The sequence below is a fragment of the Macaca nemestrina genome, chromosome 17, assembly GCF_043159975.1.
Source record: "Macaca nemestrina isolate mMacNem1 chromosome 17, mMacNem.hap1, whole genome shotgun sequence".
In the NCBI taxonomy this organism is placed as follows: domain Eukaryota; kingdom Metazoa; phylum Chordata; class Mammalia; order Primates; family Cercopithecidae; genus Macaca; species Macaca nemestrina.
Genome location: NC_092141.1, coordinates 13,405,199 through 13,428,123, shown reverse-complemented (window position 1 = coordinate 13,428,123; position 22,925 = coordinate 13,405,199). Strand labels below are relative to the sequence as shown.

General features: G+C 37.8%; 1 long non-coding RNA gene across 2 annotated transcripts in view; it reads right to left on the bottom strand.

The window, feature by feature from the left end:
* Nucleotides 1-22,925, bottom strand: part of LOC105473541 (uncharacterized) — a 243,729-nt gene that overhangs the window by 56,964 nt on the left and 163,840 nt on the right. The gene's annotated exons all lie outside the window — the stretch shown is intronic.

The window sequence follows — 22,925 nt, the reverse complement described above, 5'->3', positions numbered from 1 at the left end:
ATGAAGAGATGAATGAAAGGGTTTGGTGTCTACAAACATAGGTGAAAATCTTTTACAGACATGTGCTGGCAATAAAGTCATAAAATATGTTTATTTTCTGGATTTTCTGATTTGTGTCAGCAGTTTAAAATGTGTAATTTGTTGTGTTTTTTTCATTCTAAACAAATATTCACTGTGAACCTAATTCTGTATTTTTAAATTCATCCTATTCTTTTCTTAAAAAGAGCTCCCAAATTTTATGTTATCAGGCCCCACAAAACCTGGGTCCAGCACTGCTGTTATCAGAGCGATTATTTCCAAATATATGTTTGGCTAAGTCACCTCGTCTTAACTTCAGCATAAAATTCAAATTCCTTCACATAATGTATAATGACTGCATAATCATACTCTGTCCATCATTTCTAGTGTGAACTCTCGCCACTCCCCTAGTTAGACTAGATTTTCCAGAAACAATAAATTGCTTCGAGTTAGCAAAATGGAACAAGCCTTCCCACCCCTGTATCTGTTTGCACACCAACCGCACACTTGGCTCAGCATTTCTGTTGCCTCATCCTTTTCTTCTCATGGAAATCTTTCCTGATTAACCAGTCTGTAACCAGGACATTCCTCATTATTCCTGCCCACCACAGATATTTCTTATCTGTCAAAATATGTATCACATTTTCCAACCTTATACTTATTTATTTTCATTTTCATTTTTACATTTTTGGTACACGCTAAACTGTCTAAGAGTAGAGATCATAACTCTCTTGGTTAGTGTTTCTACCTAGTACATAGTAGGTGTTTAATAAATATTTAGAGAAAGAATGAAGGTTGAAATTGTGCCTGGGAGAAAGACATTGTACAATGAGCTGAAACCAAATGAGGTTTACTTTGGGAGAAGATTCTGAGCAGTAGCAGTAAACCAATTGAAGATACATTGCCTGAATTACTGGGCAAATAGTTGTGATTTTTACCACATCCCCCAGTAGCATTGTATTCTTAAACAAATGCCTAGAAAACTAACATTTACACTATTGGATAGAAATAGTTATGTATATATTGGTGTATATTGATGTAGGAAGAGCTTAGGCATAAACTTTTTTTGAAGAAAAGTTAGGAAGGTTACTATTGGCAACAAGAAAACGTAGGTAGCTTCTCAAGCAAAATTATTTATTTCTTAACTATTAATAATGTGAATTTCTCACCACCAGAGCCACCCCTAACACATAAACACACAGAGATACATATACACGAACATGTGTGATGTATGTAAAAGAAATAAAGGAGAAAACTTAAGGCAAATGGGTAAATATAAGAAGCATATCATTGTCTGTTGAATATAGAAAAGTTCCTGGTTTTATTCTATCCTTTATTCTGGAGCCTTGGGAAAGTCCTAAGGTGGTTATGCCACCCTCAGTCTAAATGTCTTACATGGCCAAAACCTTAAATAGATATGATCTACATTAATCACTACCCACAGTCAAAGTATTCTCAGAAAAACCTGCCAAATATCAAAATCTAAAAAGAACAATGAGCTGCTATTCCAGAATTCTTGAGTCTGTCTGCATAAGGAAACATAAAAGGCTAGCAAGTTTATTTCCCTTCCCTCAAAAAGTACAAGATTAAACATTCCTAGATACTTGGAAATTTTATCTTAGCCCTATTGACTTCCAGAAAAGTTACAGAGTCTTGCTGAACACTTTAATCAAGGATAGACACAGCAATAGTTCTCTTTAGGTACATTGAATCCTTAATATTATAATTGTTCTTCCATTTTAAAAAACCAAAAACCCTAAAATGTAGGAATGGCTTTGGAAGCAGGCAGCGGACTTTATGGAGAGTGGTAATGAAAGTACTTGGAAGAAACTACTAATCTTTGGAGATACTACAGTTGAAGGCTTAAAGAAAAACGAAGCAGCCTGGCCAAGATGGTGAAACCCCATCTCTACTAAAAATATAAAAATTAGCCAGATGCAGTGGTGGGCACCTGTAATCCCAGCTACTTGGGAGGCTGAGGCAGGAGAATTGCTTGAACCCAGGAGGCAGAGGTAAGAGTGAGCCGAGATTGCACCACTGAACCGTAGTCTGGGCGACAGAGCAAGACTGTACCTCAAAAAAATAAAAGAAAAACAAAATGAAGAAAATCTCATTGGAAACTGGAGTAAGAAAAAAGTTTACTATAAAGGGGCAGACAGTATAGCAACACTGTTGTCTGCAGTTATGTAGAGAGAGGACAGCATGGTTAACCAACTGGTAATATAGCAAATATGTCTAAGCAAATCATTGAGGTTGCCATTTGTTTCACCTTGATGCTTATGGTAAAATGTGACAGAGATAAATAGAGAAGAGGACTCTTAAATAAAAAAGAACTAAGGCTTGATGATTTTGAAAAGTCTCACCCCTTCCCAATGGCAAGTGATGGTTTTAAAATTAAGAAATGGCTTCTCCTGGGAAAAGACCAAATCCAGAGTACCATCAGCAAATATGCTACAAAGAAGGGGCTGAGGGTACAACTGTGAAATATCTTATTAAGTCCAGAGAAAGATTAAAAGTATGTCTCAGAGTACCGTTTATTCAGACAAAAGCCCTCTAAAACAAACTAAGAGTATGTGTGCCTCACAGACTGTCTCAATCAAACAACAGGGCTGAACTCACCACAAAGAGATTTGTGGATGGGTGTTTTTGTTTGGTGGAATGTACCTGAAGAGGATGCACAGCAGAACCACAGACTTCTTAAAAGATATAAAGACAGTGAGAGACAAAAGGAGACAGAAATGGTGGGAAATGAGAAGAGGCCTTTAGGTTCCTAGAATTCTGCTGGCAGGAAGCAGATTGAAAGAGTTTCTCAGCTATAAACATATGCTACCTTTCATGGAAAAGAAATGACTCAGAACAGAGACTCCAGAAGGCAGAGCCAAGAGCCACAGAAAAGTCTCCCACTCCATGAAACTGAGTTAAAGTACTTCCAACATTTGCCTGGCTGAGTTTCAGAATTGCTATGGACCAGTAATTCCTTTGTGCCTCCCATTTTCTCCCTTTAAATTGGAATACCTATTGCAGTGATCCTATGCCTGTACCACCATTCTTTTCTGGGCACAGGTAAGTGGGATAACTTGTCTCTTTAGTTTCTCAGGTAGACAAACCAAGAGTAACTATACTCAAAGATAGGTACTTAAGATACTACACTCCAGGAGCCTCTTCTACACCAGAACCTGGTTTAGATGATGATATATTAGACTCTGAGTTCACACCTTTCAAGATGTTGGGAGGCGGTGAATGTATTTTGCATGTGGGAAGAACATAAAGTGTTAGATACTAGAGGCCTGAGATAGGTAGCCTCTAAAATGACTCCCAGTGATCCTTACTTCTTGGAATTCACACCTTTGTGTAATGCCTTCCCCTTGAGTATGGACTGGATTTATTGATTCACCTCTAACTCTCTAACAAATAGAATATGGCAAAGTAATGGGTGGGCTCTCTCTCTCTCTCTCGTATGTGTACTCTTACTCTTCCAGTACCTCAAGTCTATCTCTGTGAGGGTAGTCAGCTGCCATGTCAGAAGGCAGTCTTATGAAGAGACCCATGTTGTAAGGTACAAAGGCCTGATAATGACCAAGTGAGGGAACTTGGAAGTGGACCCCACCCTTCCTCTTCAAGTCCTCTGATGAGACCATAGCTCCATTCTATCCAACAGTCTCATGAAAGACCTTGAGCCAGAGGTATTTAGCTAAGCCATGCTCAGATTAGATTCCTGACATACTAAAACTGTGAGATTTTTAAAAAAATTGTTGTTTTAAGCCAATACATTTTGGGGTAATTTGTAACAGAGCAATAAATAACTAATACAGCTATCTAGAAAAAAATGATGACTGTCTCTTTTGGCACACCCAACATTAAATTGTATAGCAGGAAATGGGGATGAGGTGAAGGAGCAAAAATCTGCTGTATTCTTTCCTCACATGCACATGTGCATACACACACACACACACACACACACACAGAGACACATACATCCTTATGCACTATGTCTATGTAAATATAGAGGTAGCAATTGTTCTCCTATATGTATAATCTGAGGGTATGTAGGTTTATTAGAGAGTATGGCTGCCTATATCAGCATAAGCAGGGGACAGTGAGTCAAAGAGTATCTTTCTATGAAACAAGCGAGGAGTGAATAGCTTGTTTTGTCACTAGTGGAAGGGATGGAGGAAGAGAGGGAGAAGAAAAAAATGAAAGGAAAGGAAAGGAGAAGGAGGAGAAGGAGGAGAAGATGGAGAAGAAGAAAAGGAAGAAGAAGAAGAGATGGATGGAAGGAAGGAAAAAAGGAAAGGAAGGAAGGAGGGAGGGACAGAGGGAGGGAAATAAAGAAAGAAAGAGAAAGAAAGAAGGAAAGAAAGAGAGAGAAAGGAGAGAGAAGAAAGAATAAAGGGAAGGGGAGGGAGGAGAAAGAAAGAGGGAAAGAAAAAGAGAAAGGAAGGAAGGAAAAATAAGAGAGGGAGGGAAGGAAGGGAACAAGTGAGGGAAGGAGGAAAGATGGAAAGAAAGAGAGAAAAAGAAAGAGCAAAAGAGAGAGGAAAAGGAAGAAAAAAAAGTGTGCATTGTTTGACTAGAAAGGCCACAAAATCCAAGAACTAAAGTGAAATTACATAGATGGAATCTTAAAAAAAATTTTCCAAAATATTCCATACATCAAATTCATTAAATTGGCTACAAGAATCTTCTAGGGCACTGTTGTGTTATGAGACATGCATAGGGTTTCATTCAGGGTCTTGGCTCATAACTACCATAGCTCTTGTTACGGTCTTTTGTTATAATACTGGGTGTGTTAGGTCTCAGAAGACAATTTCTCTATCCTTCTCCTGCCTTTTCTTCTCCTGACCCAAGGCAGGACTCCAATCTTTCCCTGCCTTTGTGATTGTGGGTCGTATGACTGTCATTCCAGGGTACTGCTCTATGTCGTATGGGAAGGAATGCTGACATCATAAAGCCCATCATAACCCAAGAAGACAAGGTTGAGAGAGCTTCCAGATGACTGAACACGTGAAAGTGGATAGGAAGTTAACAAGAACTCACTCACATGCCAGAAGGGTGGCACTCCCCAGCTGTTCTGGGACACAAATTCCTACACTCAGGACCCTTCCAGACCTTGCCCTATGCATTTCTTCATCTGACTGTTTATTTGTATCCTTCAAAATATCCTTTGTAATAAACCGGTAAACATAAGTGTTTCCCCGAGTTCTGTGAGCTGCTCCAGCAAATTAACTGAACCCTCAGAGGGGATTATGGGAACCCCAACTTAAAGCCAGAAGAAGACGTCAAAAGTTCTAGAGATCCAGACTTGTGACTGGTGGGAGGGAGGGGTTGGTCTTGAGGATGGAGCCCTCAACCTGTGGAATCCAGATAGATAACCTCAGGATTGACTTGGAAGACACCCAGCTGGTGTCTGCTGCAGAATCAACTGCATGTTTTTTGTTGGGGAGAAACCCCTACATTTGGACACATAAGTTTTCTGTGTTGATTGTTGTTGTGGTGAGAGCAGAGGACAACACAGTTTGAGAGTTTTTTTCTGAAACACACCCTGTAGCAAAATGGTGGAAAGTGAAGCTCTGAAACAAGTCTAGATGTATTGTTCCTTGAGGCCTATTTCTGCACCAAGAATTTCAATGTATGCAGCTGCCTTTGGGGGAGAGCAAAATTTAACAGTTGGGAAGTACCGTAGGAAGCATTTGCTCCAATTCCTTTCACTAGGTGAGTAAAGAACTTGAGACCCAGAGGAACTGATCTGCCTAAGTCATCACAGCTAATAGGGGGCAGAGCTAACAAAAGACTCCCTAGCTCCTGGGTTGACCTCCTTTCTACAGGATGAAGATCACCCATGTGTGAGAGAAGGAACTCGTAGCAGAAAAGGAAACACCAGGAGATAAGTTGCTAAAACTAGAGCAAGCAGAGTGATTGCCTAGACCAGGAAGGAAAAAAAAATGTAATTGCCAGAATCATAAGTGCAGAAATGGAAGATATTAAGATTCAATTTTACTTGTCTTATTGATTTCAAGGAGAGCAAAGTGGGTTCCCCCAGAGATGCTGAAGTTCCGACTCTGATTATCAATACAAAGTTGCCGGTAAAGAAAATATTTATTTCACACAGATTAGAAGAGATCTAACTTTCACCATAATCTGTTAAAAAAAGCAAATAGACTAACACTCAGCATTAGTTGTCTTAGTTGCAAATACTGGCATGCTAAAAGCTTTGTGCAAATAATTGATACAGCCAAGCTCTAAATCAGAATGTGTTCAGGGTGCTTACTGCATCCTGTGTCTTTTCTCATTACTTCAGTGCAGTGGTCAGCACATTCTAAGCAAATGGTTCATAGAGCAATACATTCAGAATTAGTTTGGGTTTTCTCGCACTTGTAAATTGCCTAGATGTTTGCAAATGTTTGTGTGTTAATGTGTGTATATGTAGGTGTGTGCACCGAGGATAAGATGGAAATAAAAAGTATGAGAAGATAGTTAAAAACTTTTGATTTTTGTGAGTTGATTTTGTATCCTGCAACTTTACTGAAGTCATTTGGTCTACGAGTACTGGCAGAATATTTAGGGTTTTCTAGGTATAGAATCATATCATCAGTGAAGAGAGATAATTTAACTTCCTCTTTTCTTATGTGGGTGCCTTTTATTTCTTTCTCTTGCCTGATTACTCATGCTAGGACTTCTAGTACTATGTTGAATAATGAGAGTGGTAGATATCCTTGTCGTCTTCTAAATTCTTAGGGGGAATGCCTCCGACTGTGCCCATTCAATGTGATGTCAGCTGTGAGTTTTTCATAACATGGCTATTATTATTTTGAGGTATGTTCCTTTGATATCCAGTTTGCATTTATTGAATAGGGTGTCCTTTCTCCATTGTTGACTTTGTTGAAGATCAATTGATTGTAGGCATGTGGCTTGATTTCTAGGTTTTCTATTCTGTTCCATTGATCTATATGTCTATTTTGTATCAATATCATGCTGTTTGGCTTACTACACCATTGTAGTATAGTTTGAAGTCCAATAATGTAATACTTCCAGCTTTGTTCTTTTTGCTTAGGGTCATTTTGCCTATTGGTCTCTTTTTTGGTCCCATATGAATTTTAGATACCATTTCACATTAGTCAGAATGGCTACTATTAAAAAGTCTAAAAATAACAAATCATGATGGTGCTATGGAGAAAAAGGAACACTTACACACTGTTGGTGAGAATGTAAATTAGTTCAACCACTGTGGAAAGCAGTTTGAAGATTTCTCAAACAACTTAAAACTACCATTTGACTCAGCAATCCCATTACTGAGTATATACCCAAAAGAAAGTAAATCACTCTACAAAAAGACCCCTGCACTCATGTGTCTATTATAGCACTATTCACAGTAGCAAAGATACGAAATCAACTTAGGTACCTATTCATGGTGAATTAAAGAAAATATGGTACATATAAACCATGGAATACTATGCAGCTATAAAAAGGAACAAAACATGTTCTTTGCAGCAATATGGATGCAGCTAGAGGCCATTATTCTAAGTGGATTATCACAGAAATGGAAACCCAAAAACTGCATGTTCTCACTTATAAGTGAGAGCTAAACCTTGACTACACATGGACATAAAGATGAAAGCACTTTTGCTTTCATCTTCAAGACCTTCAAACATGGGGAGGAAGAAAGGAGGGCAAGGGTTGAAAAACTACCTATTGGGTACTATGTTCACTATTTGTGTGATTAGTTAAATCATACTCCAAATCTCAGCATCAGGCAATATAGCCATGTAATAAACCTACACATGTACCTCCTGAATCTAAAATAAAAATAATAATAATAAAATTATTGCCAAGTACTCAGACGCATGCCTATCTTAATCTTGAGATCACTATGGTAGGTCTCTATTTTACAATCTAAAACATAGTCAAATTTGGCAGAAGTTTACCAGTGGCATTGCTAAAACACCAGATTCTGAGCCATGGATAAAAACCCATGTTTTGGGCATAGTGGGGGCTGCTAATTTTTGTTGACTTTTCAGTCAAGAAATAGGTCTTCTCAAGATAGTAACAAAATAAACAAAAAATGGGCAACTCAGAAAACTTTCCTGAGGGCATCTTTATATCAAAAACCTACCAGTTTCTTAAGTAAATAGGTCTCAAGTGGCCCTAGTGTCTTTATTATTAGCTCAATGCCACCAGTCAAGACTCTAAGATTATGCTTTTTTATATGCCCGACAGAAGCCCATTTATTCTGAATATTGACGGCAAATTTCTGCAAAGATGGGGCAAGAAACCCAAGCCAGCCAACTGGCATATTCTGGAAACGCATGCTTCCCCCAAAGGGGAGAAAGACACATAAATATGAGCAAATTATATCAACCAGGCTATCACTTTGAGCTCCAAAATGTTCACTTACTGTTTGGTGTCTCATCATTTTCACAATCAAAGACCTAATACCATGTTGAAAAAAGAAAAACATGTACTGGGTAGGTTTATAACAACAAAGAAAAATCTAACAGATACATAAAACCTTAAAAGTCCTCTAAACATGCTGGATCGTGAGGTCAGGACAAGAATGAGGGAATGAGGAGAATTTGCCTGCTGCTCCCTGCAGAAAGCGATCTCAGATGAGAAAAGTCCAGGGTATATTTCATTCTCTTGTGAAAAATATCAAATGCAGGATCAAATAAGATTCTAAACAGGATTCATCTGACAGTTTCTGCAGTAGGCAAAATACCCTCAATTAGTTAGAAAGGAGAAACAGTGTGTGTGTGTATACAAAATGCAGATGTGCAGAAATAAATACCATCCTGGGATGGCCCAGAGCCAGGTAAGCATTTGACCTGAAAACCTTCCTAATTTCAGTGGGCTGAAGTCTGGAAAAGTGATTAACTATCTAAATGCAAGTGTTACCGCTCTGTGCCCCCGGGGAATGTTGGGAGAGAAAGGAAGGCTCTTATATCCTAATTAAAAGTCCAAGATTTTGCCCCATGGAATGCAAAACGCTTTTGGATACAGGAAACTGTTCTTTATCCAGCTACACTCATAAAGCTGTCAATAAGTTGAGAAAGTGGCCTTGATGGTGTGAAAAAAACCACCTCTTTGAAAGCACTGGCTGCTAATAAAAATCTTTTTTGTTCAGCGAAGTCCAACAAATCATCTAGGATCATATAAATAGCAAATTTAACAGCAAATTAGCAAGGCTTATAAAATATATGACCACTTAGGCAGCAAGGAAAGCCAAAAATCAAGGCTGGAGAATTAGTAAATTATGGTTAAAAGATTTTTTTTCTTTTTATGCTTTTCATTGGAAGCCTTTAAAAATGTATTTTGAATGACTAAACTGGCTTTAAAAGGGGATATAATTAAGCTCGCTGCACTTGTGAGGGTCAGGACCACTTACAGTTGATAACCACCAGAAAATGACCAACCATTTGCACACCACGAGGGGTGTGGGCAGAATGTTCACATCTGGCCATGGCCAGCATATCATCTTCTGGTTATTTACTAGTGGTTGTTAAACTTGCCCAGAGATAGCCTCTGCAGTTATATATTTTAAAAAATCACCTTATCTCTATACTCTTAGAGAAATAAAATAGATATTTCCTTTTATGAAATTGACAACCATTTAATGAGTTTTTGATAAAGTCAGGAGCCAGCTTCTTCTTTGAAGAAATCATTAATATCATGACTAGACAATTTCACCTGCCAATCCCCAATTATTCTTTTCTCTGTTATGGAGATCCTCATTCGTTGGGCCCTAGGACACAGGTAAGGTTATTACTAAAATAGCACATTGCTGACATTTCATGGAAGTTTATGTGGATTCTTTATTAAAACCAAATTCTCAAAGCTAGTAACTTTGCAATAAAAGTCCTTTTCACAAAATCTTGGCGTATGCAATCTCTGCTCGGCTCTGGAAAGTTTTTCAGAAAACTTAAAAGGGGGAAAATAAGTAACATTTTTGAAGCTTCTATTTTAAATAAGTATTAGAAGAGTTGACATGTTTAAGATGATTTCTGGACTTTTTTTTTTAAAGCTCTTGCTGTGCCTCCCAAACTTTTGTTTCTAGACATGCCTTTTCAAGACCATCTGGAAGGATGACAACTGAAAACAAAAATCTCACTCTTTTCCTTCATCTTCCCTATCTCTTAAAAATTCCATAAAGAAAATAACTATTAGAAACAAAAAAGCAGGCAGGAAATCTGTGCATTCTTTCCTAGCACCAAAACAAGGGGAGAGAACTTTTTGCATCCTGTAGGCTTTGAGTTATTGTCACCTGGAAAGAAAGATAAATGCCCCAGTCGCAGGACTGGATAGGAAGCAATTGTTCCAGAGTTTAGATCAGCATTGTCCAGCAGAAGTATGATGTACTACAAATATGTAAGCCACATAAGTAATTTTAAATTTTCTAGCAGTCATGTTTTAAAATAAAAAAGGTAAAAGGAAGCTGGTGAAATTAATTTTAATAATATGTGTTATTTAACCCAATATATCCAAAGTATTATCATCTCGACATGAGATCAGTTTATACAAATCATTAATGAAACATTTTACTTTCTTCTTGTTACTAAGTCTTCAAAATCCAGTTTGAATTTTATACTTACAGTACATCTCAAGTTGGACTAGTCATATTTCAAGCATCCAGTAGCCACGTGTGGGTAATGGCCACCATATTGGAGAGAATAGGTTTATAGGACAAGTACAGCTACAACAAACAGAGAACTAAGAGGCTCAGGAGTTCTCCCTGAAGCATCTTCTCTTCCAAATACAGCAGTACCTGTTTCTGAACTTCTGGGGCTCTTCCTAGTGTTGCCAGAGCCCCCCAAATCCATAGCCTATGCATCAGGACATTGCAGCTACATTATTTACTCAGTGGAGGTCAAACAGAATAGAAAATCACATTCTTAAAAGTTGTTCCCTCCTATATCTTCCTTTTGGTCAAACACATATAGACAATGCCTTCATTTTAATAAATACAAAAAGGAAATTAAATAAAGATTAAATTTTCCCAAGTATTTCTTGAGCAATACACAATTTTTTTAAATGAAAAAGCAAGATAATGACTCAACACAACAATTAAATTCAAAACACGTACGAATGTAAATACTAGGAGTCCCTAGATTGTGCTAGGCATTAAGGAGGATACAAAAGAAATAAGTGCCCTCTAGGAGATCAACTCCTGCGGAGAAGGACTCAAAGCACATAAAATAGCTAAATAACAAAGAAAATAAAAACCTAATTAACTACCACAATTAGGTGCGAAGAGTTACACCAACTACCAAGAAATAAAAGTCCTCACACAGGACTGTCCTCACTTCTAACACCAAATACAAATTTGGAGGTGTATTAGTCAGTTTTCATGCTGCTGATAAAGACATACCCAAGACTGGGAAGAAAAAAAAAAGATTTAATGGACTTACAGGTCCATGTGACTGAGGACACCTCACAATCGTGGTGGAAAGTGAAAGGTATGTCTCACATGGCAGCAGACAAGAGGAGAGAGCTTGTGCAGGGAAACTCCCCCTTATACAAACATCAGATCTCATGAGACATATTCACTCTCATGAAAACCCTGCCCCCATAATTCAATCACCTCCCACCAGGTTCCTTCCACAACACATGGAAATTGTGGGAGTTACAATTGAAGATGAAATTTGAATAGGGACACAGCTAAACCATATCAGGAGGGTTCCCAAAACTTCCCTCTGATTTGATAATTTACTAAAAGACTGACAAAACTCATGGAAAGCTGTTTATACTCATGGTTATGGTTTATTACAGGGAAAGAATACAGATGAAAATCAGCCAAGAGAAGAGACAGATAGGGCAGTGCCCAGGAAATATTTACACACAGAGTTCTAGTCATCCTTTCCCCATGGAGTCATAGACAATATTAACTCCTGCTGCTATGTTTGGCCACATGCAGGCAGTAGTGTCAGCCAGGGAAGTCCAGGCAGGTCCTCAGTGTCCAGAGTTTTTACTGAGGCCCAAGCCCACATTGCCTGCATGGCTGACTGTTATGATTAATACTGAGGGTCACCTTGATTGGATTAAAGGATGCAAAGTATTGTTCCGGGATGTGTCCGTGTGGGTGTTGCCAAAGGAGATTACCATTTGAGTCAGTGAACTAGGAAAGGCAGATCTATTCTCAATCTGAGTGGGCACAATCTAATCAGCTGCCAGCATGGCCAGAATAAAAGCCGGCAGAAGAATGTGGAAAGATTAGACTGGTTTAGTCTTCTGGCTTATATCTTTCTCCCGTGCTGGATGCTTCCTGCCCTGGAACATCAGACTCCCAGTTCTTCAGCTTTGGGACTCAGACATGTTTTGTTGTTCCTCAGCTTGCAGATGGCTTATTGTGTGACCTCACCTTGTGATCATGTGAGTCAATACTCGTTATTAAACTCCCCTTTATATATGCACCTAACCTATTCGTTCTGTCCCTCAAGAGAAACCTGACTAATTCATTGACCTTTGTGTCCAGCCCCCCTGGAAATCAAGTAAATATCTTTAGTCCCTGGTCCTCCAGAAGCCAGAACTGATATCACGTGGTCCAAAGGCTTTAACATTAATCACACTGTTAGATCTGTAGCTAGGCAAACATAAACCTTTCTATCTGGCAGGACATTCTAAGGGCTAGAGATCATCTTCAGTAGCTAAGAGGAAAGATCACAACTTATTTTAGATAGGGTTAATTCTTCAGTATACCAAAGGGTACCAAAATTGCCAGAATATGGAAAGGTCAGTGTGGACTGGAAGAATCGGAAAGGACATGGGATTTTCATTCAGCATTTTAAATATTAAAGTAAATAGAATTCTAATGGAAATATAGAATATTTGGAGACCCTTGAGCAAGGGAGTAGGAAAATTCCCTCATAAAAGAAAAAAAAATATTTTTGGAAGGTTAATGTGATCATGAATTTATACTTTTCTCCCTTTCTCTTCTCTCTCTCTCTCTCTGTCTCTCTACTTCTTCCCTCCACTCTTCCTAGGCAATCTTACCCAGTCTAATGTTTTTAATAAGCTGGTAGTGCTCTGATTTATATATTTGGACTTGAATTCTATGTGTAGCTCCGGACACATATAACCTACAACCTGACATTCCCATTGGAATGTCAAGAGAGCGTCTCAACATGTCCAAAGAGAACTTTTCATTTTTCCTTACTCCTATCCATCTCTGTCATCTGAGAGTCAGTAACCCAGCTGCTCAAAGAAAGATATTAGGTGATCCTTGATCCCTCTTCCTTTCTCAACCAGCATCTAATATCGCAGGAATAATACCCCAAATCCAAATTATATCTGAAATCCAACCACATTCAGACTCCACTTTCACAATTCTGGGCCAAGCCATCACTGTCTCTCCTTTAGATTCCTCTGACAACCTACTCAGTAGTTGTCATCTTTCCTCCAACAATCCATTCTTCACACAGTAGCCCACGTGCTATGTTCAAAGCCCATGTCATAGCATGTTATGTATCAAGCCCTTCAATGGAGTTCTCAACTCATTTAAAATAATACACAAACTCATCACATCTTTGTCAAAACTCTGCATGATCTGATTGCCACTGGCTTAATCTCACATACCTCTCTCCCTTTCTCTCCAGTCACTCCAGCCTTTCTCCTCCTCCTTGGATCCAACAAGCTCCTTCCCATCTTTGGGTAATGGCAGGCTATTCTCCCTCTTCGTAGTGCTATTATCTCAGATCTTTCCATGACTGGTGTCTTCTTGTCATTTAGGTCTCAGCTAAAAATAAGCTCTGTCGAGAGGTCCTTCCTGGCCATCCAATCCACTTGATGACCACTTTCCACGGCTATCATAGCACCTTGTCTTATTTTCTTCATATTAAGTGCCACTATCTTCACTTAGTTTGTGTATTTAATTATTTGTTCATTTACTTGTTTATTATCTTTCTCTTACTAGACTATAAACTTCAAGAAAGTAAAATCTTGTCTGTTTTGCTTACTTCTCTATTTCCAGTTTCTATCACAGAGCCAGACACATAACACAAACCTTATCAGATACTTGTTGAATGAATACAAATAGAGTTCAATATTTATTATTAGCATTTAAAATTGTGTAGAATAAAAAGACTGCTTTTCATGTTTCCTCTTTCTTCAGCCTCCTTTTTGATGACTTCTTTTCTCCAACACTAAATTATAATTACTTTTATCTTCAACCTTATCACAACTAGCTCTTCCAAAAAAACCCTAAGAAATCCATTTACTTTAAAATGTAAATGACTGAATATCAGAGGGGAGGTTCCAAGATGGCCGAATAGGAACAGCTCCAGACTGCAGCTCCCAGCGTGAGCAATGCAGAAGATGGATGATTTCTGCGTTTCTGACTGAGGTACCGGGTTCATCTCACAGGGGCTTGTCAGACAGTGGGTGCAGCCCACTGAGCAGGGCGGGACATCGCCTCAGCCGGGAAGCACAAGGGGTTGGGGAATTACCTTTCCTAGCAAAGGGAAGCCTTGACAGATGGTACCTGGAAAATCGGGTCACTCCGACCCTAATACTGCTTTTTTCCAAAGGCCTTAGCAAACAACATGCCAGGAGGTTGTATCCCACGCCTGGCTCAGAGGGTCCCACGCCCATGGAGCCTCGTTCACTGCTAGCAGAGCAGTCTGAAATCAAACTGCCAGGCAGCAGTGAGGCTGAGGGAGCAGTGTGCACCATTGCTAGGGCTTGAGTAGGTAAACAAAGTGGCTGGGAAGCTCAAACTGTGTGGAGCCCACTGCAGCTCAAGGAGACCCGCCTGCCTCTGTAGACTCCGCCTCTGGGGGCAGCGCATAGCTGAACAAAAGACAGCAGGGGCTTCTGCAGACTTAAATGTCCCTGTCTGACAGCTTTGAAGAGAGTGGTGGTTCTCCCAGCACAGAGTCTGAGATCTGAGGACCAACAGACTGCCTCCTCAAGTGAGTCCCTGACCCTCAGGTAGACACCTGGGAGACACCTCCCAGTAGGGGGCAACTGACACCTCATATGGCTGGGTGCCCCTCTGAGACGAAGCTTCCAGAGGAAGGATCAGGCAGGTACTTTCAGGTACACCAATCAGACGTAGATTTGGTCTTTTCGCATAGTCCCATATTTCTTGGAGGCTTTTTTCATTTCTTTTTACTCTTTTTTCTCTAAAGTTCTCTTCTCGCTTCATTTCATTCATTTTATCTTCAGTCACTGATACCCTTTCTTTCACCTGAGCAAATCAGCTACTGAAGCTAGTGACGGGGAGAATGGAACCAAGTCAGAAAACACTCTTCAGGATATTATCCAGGAGAACTTCCCCAACCTAGCAAGGCAGGCCAACATTCAAATTCAGGAAATATAGAGAATGCCACAAAGATACTCCTTGAGAAGAGCAACTCCAAGACACATAATTTTCAGATTCTCCAAAGTTGAAATGAAGGAAAAAATGTTAAGGGCAGCCAGAGAGAAAAGTCGGGTTACACACAAAGGGAAGCCCATCAGACTAACAGCAGATCTCTCAGCAGAAACTCTACAAGCTAGAAGAGAGTGGGGGCCAATATTCAACATTCTGAAAGAAAAGAATTTTCAACCCAGAATTTCATATCCAGCCAAACTAAGCTTCATAAGTGAAGGATAAATAAAATCCTTTACAGACAAACAAATGCTGAGAGATTTTGTCACCACCAGGCGTGCCTTACAAGAGCTCCTGAAGGAAGCACTAAACATGGAAAGGAACAACCGGTACCAGCCACTGCAAAACCATCCCAAATTGTAAACACCATCAATGCTAGGAAGAAACTGCATCAACTAACAAGCAAAATAACCAGGTAGCATCATAATGACAGGATCAAATTCACACATAAAAATATTAACCTTAAATGTAAATGGGCTAAATGCTCCAATTAAAAGACACAGACTGGCAAATTGGATAAAGAGTCAAGACCCATCAGTGTGCTGTATTCAGGAGACCCATCTCACATGCAGAGACACACATAGGCTCAAAATAAAGGGATGGAGGAAGATCTACCAAGCAAATGGAAAACAAAAAAAAGGCAGGGGTTGCAATCCTAGTCTCTGATAAAACAGCCTTTAAACCAACAAAGATCAAAAGAGACAAAGAAGGCCATTACATAATGGTAAAGGGATCAATTCAACAAGAAGCACTAACTATCCTAAATATATATGCACCCAATACAGGAGCACCCAGATTCATAAAGCAAGTCATTAGAGACCTGCAAAGAGACTTTGACTCCCACACAATAATAATAGAAGACTTTAACACCCCACTGTCAACATCAGACAACAAGACAAAAAGTTAACAAGCATACCCAGGAATTGAACTCGGCTTTGCACCAAGCAGACCTAATAGACATCTACAGAACTCTCCACCCCAAAATCAACAAAATATACATTCTTCTCAGCACCACATTACACTTATTCCAAAATTGACCACATAGTTGGAAGTAAAGCACTCCTCAGCAAATGTACAAGAACAGAAATTATAACAAAACTGTCTCTCAGACCACAGTGCAATCAAACTAGAACTCAGGATTAAGAAACTCACTCAAAACCACTCGACTACATGGAAACTGAACAACCTGCTCCTGAATGACTACTGGGTGCATAACAAAATGGAGGCAGAAATAAAGATGTTCTTTGAAATCAATGAGAACAAAGACACAACATACCAGAATCTCTGAGACACATTTAAAGCAGTGTGTAGAGGGAAATTTATAGCACTAAATGCCCACAAAAGAAAGCAGGAAAGAGCCAAAATTGACACTCTAACATCACTATTAAAAGAACTAGAGAAGCAACAGCAAACACATTCAAAAGCTAGCAGAAGGCAAGAAATAACTAAGGTCAGAGCAGAACTGAAGGAGACAAGAGACACAAGAAACCTTCAAAAACTCAATGAATCCAGGAACTGGTTTTTTGAAAAGATCAACAAAATTGATAGACTGCTAGCAAGACTAATAAAGAGGAAAAGAGAAAAGAATCAAATAGACGCAATAAAAAATGATAAAGGAGATATCACCACTGATCCCACAGAAACACAAACTACCATCAGAGAATACTATAAACACCTCTACACATATAAACTAGAAAATCTAGAAGAAATGCATAAATTCCTGGACACATACACCCTCCCAAGACTAAACCAGGAAGAAACTGAATACCTGAATAGACCAATAACAAGTTCTGAAATTGAGGCAATAATTAATAGCCTACCAATCAAAAAAAGTCCAGGACCAGATGGAATCACAGCCGAATTCTACCAGAGGTACAAACAGAAGCTGGTACCATTCCTTCTGAAGCTATGGAAAAAGAGGGAATCCTCCTTAATTCATTTTATGATGCCAGCATCTTCCTGATACCAAAGTCTGGCAGAGACACAACAAAAAAAGAGAATTTTAGACCAATATCCCTGATGAGCATCGATGCACAAATCCTCAATAAAATACTGGCAAACCAAATCCAGCAGCACATCAAAAAGCTTATCCACCACGATCAAGTTGGCTTCATCCCTGGGATGCAAGGCTAGTTCAACATACGCAAATCAATAAATGTAATCCATCATATAAGCAGAACCAAGGACAAAAACCACATGATTATCTCAATAGATGTAGAAAAGGCCTTCAACAAAATTCAACAGCCCTTCATGCTAAAAACTCTCAATAAACTAGGCATTGATGGGATGTATCTGAAAATCATAAGAGCTATTTATGACAAACCAACAGCCAATATCATACTGAATGGGCAAAAACTGGAAGCATTCCCTTTAAAAACTGGCACAAGACAGGGATGCCCTCTCTCACCACTCCTATTCAACATAGTGTTGGAAGTTCTGGCCAGGGCAGTCACACCAACATGGCACATGTATACGTATGTAACAAACCTGCACGTTGTGCACATGTACCCTAGAACTTAAATTATAATATAAAAAAAAGAAAAAAAGAACTGAAAAAAAAAAAGAAAGAAAATGGTAGTTACATAAATATAAATCACCAAGTATTTAACAGCTCAGAACTCAGACATTGGTCCTACACACAATAACTTTTTGAGCAGTAAAATTGTAATGGTAACAAATTGTTTCTGGGTCCTGGTGTAGCCATTTCAGCAGGATAAACAATAAAAGTCCTGGAGTCCCTTCGTTCAAGTCTCTACAGATCTGATAACACCAAATAATCACTGACCATCACCACTACCCTGGCTGTGTTCTAATGAGACACAGGAGGCAACTGAGGACCCTTCCCCACAAGACATATCCTTTCTCTCTGCTGATTTCATAATATTTTTAACCCTCAGTGAAGTGTATGAGCAAATATGAAAAGTGCTTCTGATTTGCATTTCTAGGATACTTAATTTTTTAAAATATTTTCTTCCAGTCTTTGCTGTGTACATATACAAATATTTTTATTGCAAAATAAGGATCGTACAAGAAGGTTCTTTCATAATCTTTTAGTTTGTGGCTTAGAAATACATTATTTTTGTAATTTATTTTACCCTTGTCATAAAATGCTTTTCTACTGCATACTTTTCATAGCCATGTAGACTTTACCATTTTTGGATCTTATAATGAAGATTTTAATTTTTACATAATCCACCTATCAGTCCATTCACAACTCAATTTGCCTTTGAAAGTATGCTTAGAAGGTCACTGTGTTTTATTTTAGCATGTTTATAGTGTTCATTAAAGCATAAATCTATCTGAAATTTATTTTAACATATGATTTAACAGTGTGATCTCACCTTGTTGCTTTTTTTAATGAGTCACCAGTTGGGAGTCAACAAGGAGTGAGATGACATTTAATGAATAATGTTTTCTCCACTGATTTGACACATGCTAACTTATTATTTGAGACTCACTTCTAGAAATTTCTATTTTAGAATTCTATTCTATTCCACTGACCAGTTTGCTTATTCCTTACATTATAAAATAATTGAAACTTTATAAACAGTATATAATATATGTTAGAGCAACACTCTCCTTATGACTTTTTTTTTCCAAATCATCTTACCTATTTTCAGGCATTTAATTTTATCAAATTAAATATTTTAAGTGTTAAAATTTTAATTGAAAACTACTATTTATTTTGCAGAGGTTCATTTGGCAATAACATGTATCTTCGTATCTAAGAACAGGTTTTTCTAGCCATTTATGAAGAAGCCATTCTCTTTCCCATTCTCAAATATTTCCCTTCAGCAATGATCCCCTCTCTACAGCACAGTTAATTGACCCCCTCCTGGATTATTTTTGTTCGCAAATAGGCATGATCTAGTTTCCATCCTCTTTGGAAAAAAAAAAAAAGTCCAAAACCTCACATCCTCATAATCTCGCCTTCCCTCCACATCAAAATCTCTGCAAGGGCTGTCTGCAATCAATCACTGATCACACATACTCACCTCCCACTCACTACCTAACCTACCTAGATGGGATTCTTCTTGTGATGCTCCACCACATCACATGATCCTGTGAAGACATCAAATACTTTCCTGCTGAAAAATCCGCAACCTTCTCTGGCCTCCACATTTCTGACCTTTCAGCAATAGACCCCCTCTCTTGAAAACATTTCCTCTCCTGGCCTCTGTGACCGCATGCTGTGGGTTTTCCTTCAACCTCACTGGATCTTCTGTTGGTGATTCTGTCTGCCTCATCCTTGATGTGTTTATTGGCATGACTCATGAGGCTCTGGGTCCTCTCTCTTCCTTTACACCCTCTTCATGCTTATGACATTTTCCAATCAATTCTCTTCTTTTCTATGTCACTCAGTTTTCAGTCTGTTCAGTATCATCCCATCAGCATACAAACATGCTGTGATTTCTCCCCTCTTGCTTCACGTCCCTCCATTCTATAGCTTTATTTCTTTACTCCCAGAATCTTCTGAATTTGCTCACTATCTTCAGGTACTTTTCATTTCGTTTTGAATTTTTCAGGTATGCTATCCTATTATCAATGGATAAAAACTTCTGTCCTTGTTTTCAATAGTTATATCTTCTGCTCATATTGTTTTCTTATTTAATCGAATTGATTAAAAAAATTTCAGAAAAATATTAAGAAAAATTGCTCATATCAAAGCATCTTTATCTGGCTTCCAACTTGAAAAGACATATCACCTTTTCACCATCATATCGTGTATCACACTTCACCACATACCACACTTCACCACATACCACACTTCACCATCATATATGACAAAATTTAAGGTAGATGGTTTCTGTGATGTTCAAAAGTTTCCTTAGATTACAAAAAGTTTTATCAGTTGTGGATATTGAATTTTATCTACAATATTTCAATATAATATTGAATTTTATCTATAATATCTTGATATTCATATATAAGATCATAGAATTCTGTGAATTTGCATTGTGAAAAATTATGTTAACAGCTTTTCTATTATATATTTCTATTATATATTTACCTTTCTAGTCTCATGACAAATCCTCTTTGGTTACACATAATTGTCTTCCTAACGTACTGCTGTATTTAGATTGTCGTTCTTTTTCTTTTTTATTTTTTTGAGACAGAGTCTCGCTCCATCACCCAGGATGGAGTGCAGTGGCACGATCTCAGCTCACTGCAACCTCCGCCTCCTGGATTCAAGCAATTCCCCTGCCTCAGCCTGCTGAGTAGCTGGGATTACAGACGCACGCCAACACGCCCAGCTAATTTTTGTATTTTTAGTAGAGACAGGTTTTCACCATGCTGGTCAGGCTGGTCTCGAACTCCTGACCTTGTAATCCACCTGCCTTGGCCTCCCAAAGTGCTGGGATTACAGGCAAGAGCCACTGAACCCAGCCTAGATTGTTATTTTTCTACAAGATTTTTGCTCTTTCAAACAGATCATTCCCTATGTTGCATTTTTTACTATACATTTATTAGACTCTAGCATAAGAGATATCAAAGATTTTTACTTTTTTTAATAAGATTTAGCCTATTTCAGGACATAAGTAACTGTTTCATAAAAATCAAGAAAAACTGACCATAAGACTGTGTTTAGCCTCTTTTTTTCATAATTTTTTTCCATAGATAGCTAGGTTTTATTATTATTAATTTGATTTTTTAATTGGGCAATTTATACTTCCTAGAAATGTGAACATTTCATCAACATTAACATTTATTATCATGAAGTGTTATATTGTATTATTTGTGGCTTTAATACTTCTTGATATCTGATTTTATATCCCTTCTGCTTCCCAGATTGCCTATTTTTTCTAATTTTTTTATTAAGACTATTCCACCTTAACATTATATATTTTATTATCCCTTTCAAAGAACTAGCATTTGACTAATTTATCAATTTTACTTTTTTATTTTCTGTTTTATTAATTTCTATTTTTATTTTATTATTCCCTGGCTTTTGCTTCCTCATTTAATTCAGTTCTTATGTTACCATTTTTTCTAGTAAAAAAGTACAATAGTAGTAATATTTGTAAATTTCTTAATGGGATTTACTATTTTGCCTAAAAAATAATATTCACCCCTGTTCTCTTCAGGCATCTCACTTGCCCTGGAAGTAATTAGGAATTGTTGCAAAAGGACTTCAGATAAGAGGACTGAAACAATGAATGTCCAGCTTCTGGTGTTTAAGAGTAGGATTTTGCAGCAAGACATACCTTTGTCTTGAAAAAAAGAGTCTCTAATTCCTCCTTCTCCTATATAATTATATTGAATGATATAGGTTTCGGGGGCTAAACTTTGAGTATTTAGTACAAGTGTTCCTATCTTGCCGAAGAAAATGAAATACAGCCGAACCTTGAACAATACAGGTTAGCACTGCATAAGTCCACTTATATGGGAATTTTCTTTCTCCTCTGCCACCCCAGAGACAGCAAAACCAACCCCTCCTCTTTCTCCTCCTCCTCAGCCTATTCAACATGAAGACGATGAAGACAAAGACCTTTGTGATGATCTACTTCCATTTAATGAATAGTAAATACGTATCCTCTTCCTTAAGGTTTTCTTAAGAAAATTTTCCTTTCTCTAGCTTACTTTATTGTAGGGATACAGTATATAATACAGATAACATACAAAATATGTATTAATAGACTGTTTATATTAAATCAGTAAGGCTTTTTGTCAACAGGAAGCTATTAGTAGTTTGAAGAGTCCAAAATTATGCCTGGATTTTTGACTGTACAGTGGATTGATGCCCCATGTCCCCATGCTGTTCAAGAGCCAACTGCAGATTATACCTTTCCAGCTACTGGAAGAGCTATAGAAACAAGAAGGCAGGTGAATACGCCACTCACTACCCTTCCCCAAGCTCTCACCCAGACAAAGGGAGATGGGTAGATAAATCATTATTTTATAAATAGGCTATCATTGAAGTTCTCATTCTACAAGTTACTTCAGAAAGTATTTTAAAATCTCTTTGTATTTGATTTGGGTTTTTTCCCCCCATCTTATCCCTTTTTATTTAATTTCTAATTTTATTGCAAAGTGATAAGAAATTATGGCTTATACTATTTGTCTTTGGACTTTTTTGAGAATTCCTTTGACGTTTAGAATATGACAAGATATTTCAAAGTGCTATTTGCTGTTTATGACCTTCATCCAATGTTTATACACTTTATTGCATTTTTAAATTCACAAACACATTTTTTAGTAAAAAAAGTTTTGATTTCATATTAATTCACTTTCCCTATTTTGTTCTATTTTTGTATTTTTGTTTTAATTTGTATAAGCTTATTAGAGTTATAAAGATAAATTAATGTCTTTGGTGTTTTTCTTTTCCATCAAAAGTCAAAGAATGTATTCAAAATGAAAAAATATTCTCATATATTTTTATCAAGATTACTTCATGTGTTCCTCATCATGGTCTTATAAGCTAGATAGGGCAATTTACATAAGTGGTAACTTAGAAATACATTGAGCATCACAGCTTTGACATGAATTAGTAAGATAAAAACTTGGGAAAATGTAAAAGGAAGTAAATTTCTAGAGGTGAAAAATTGAA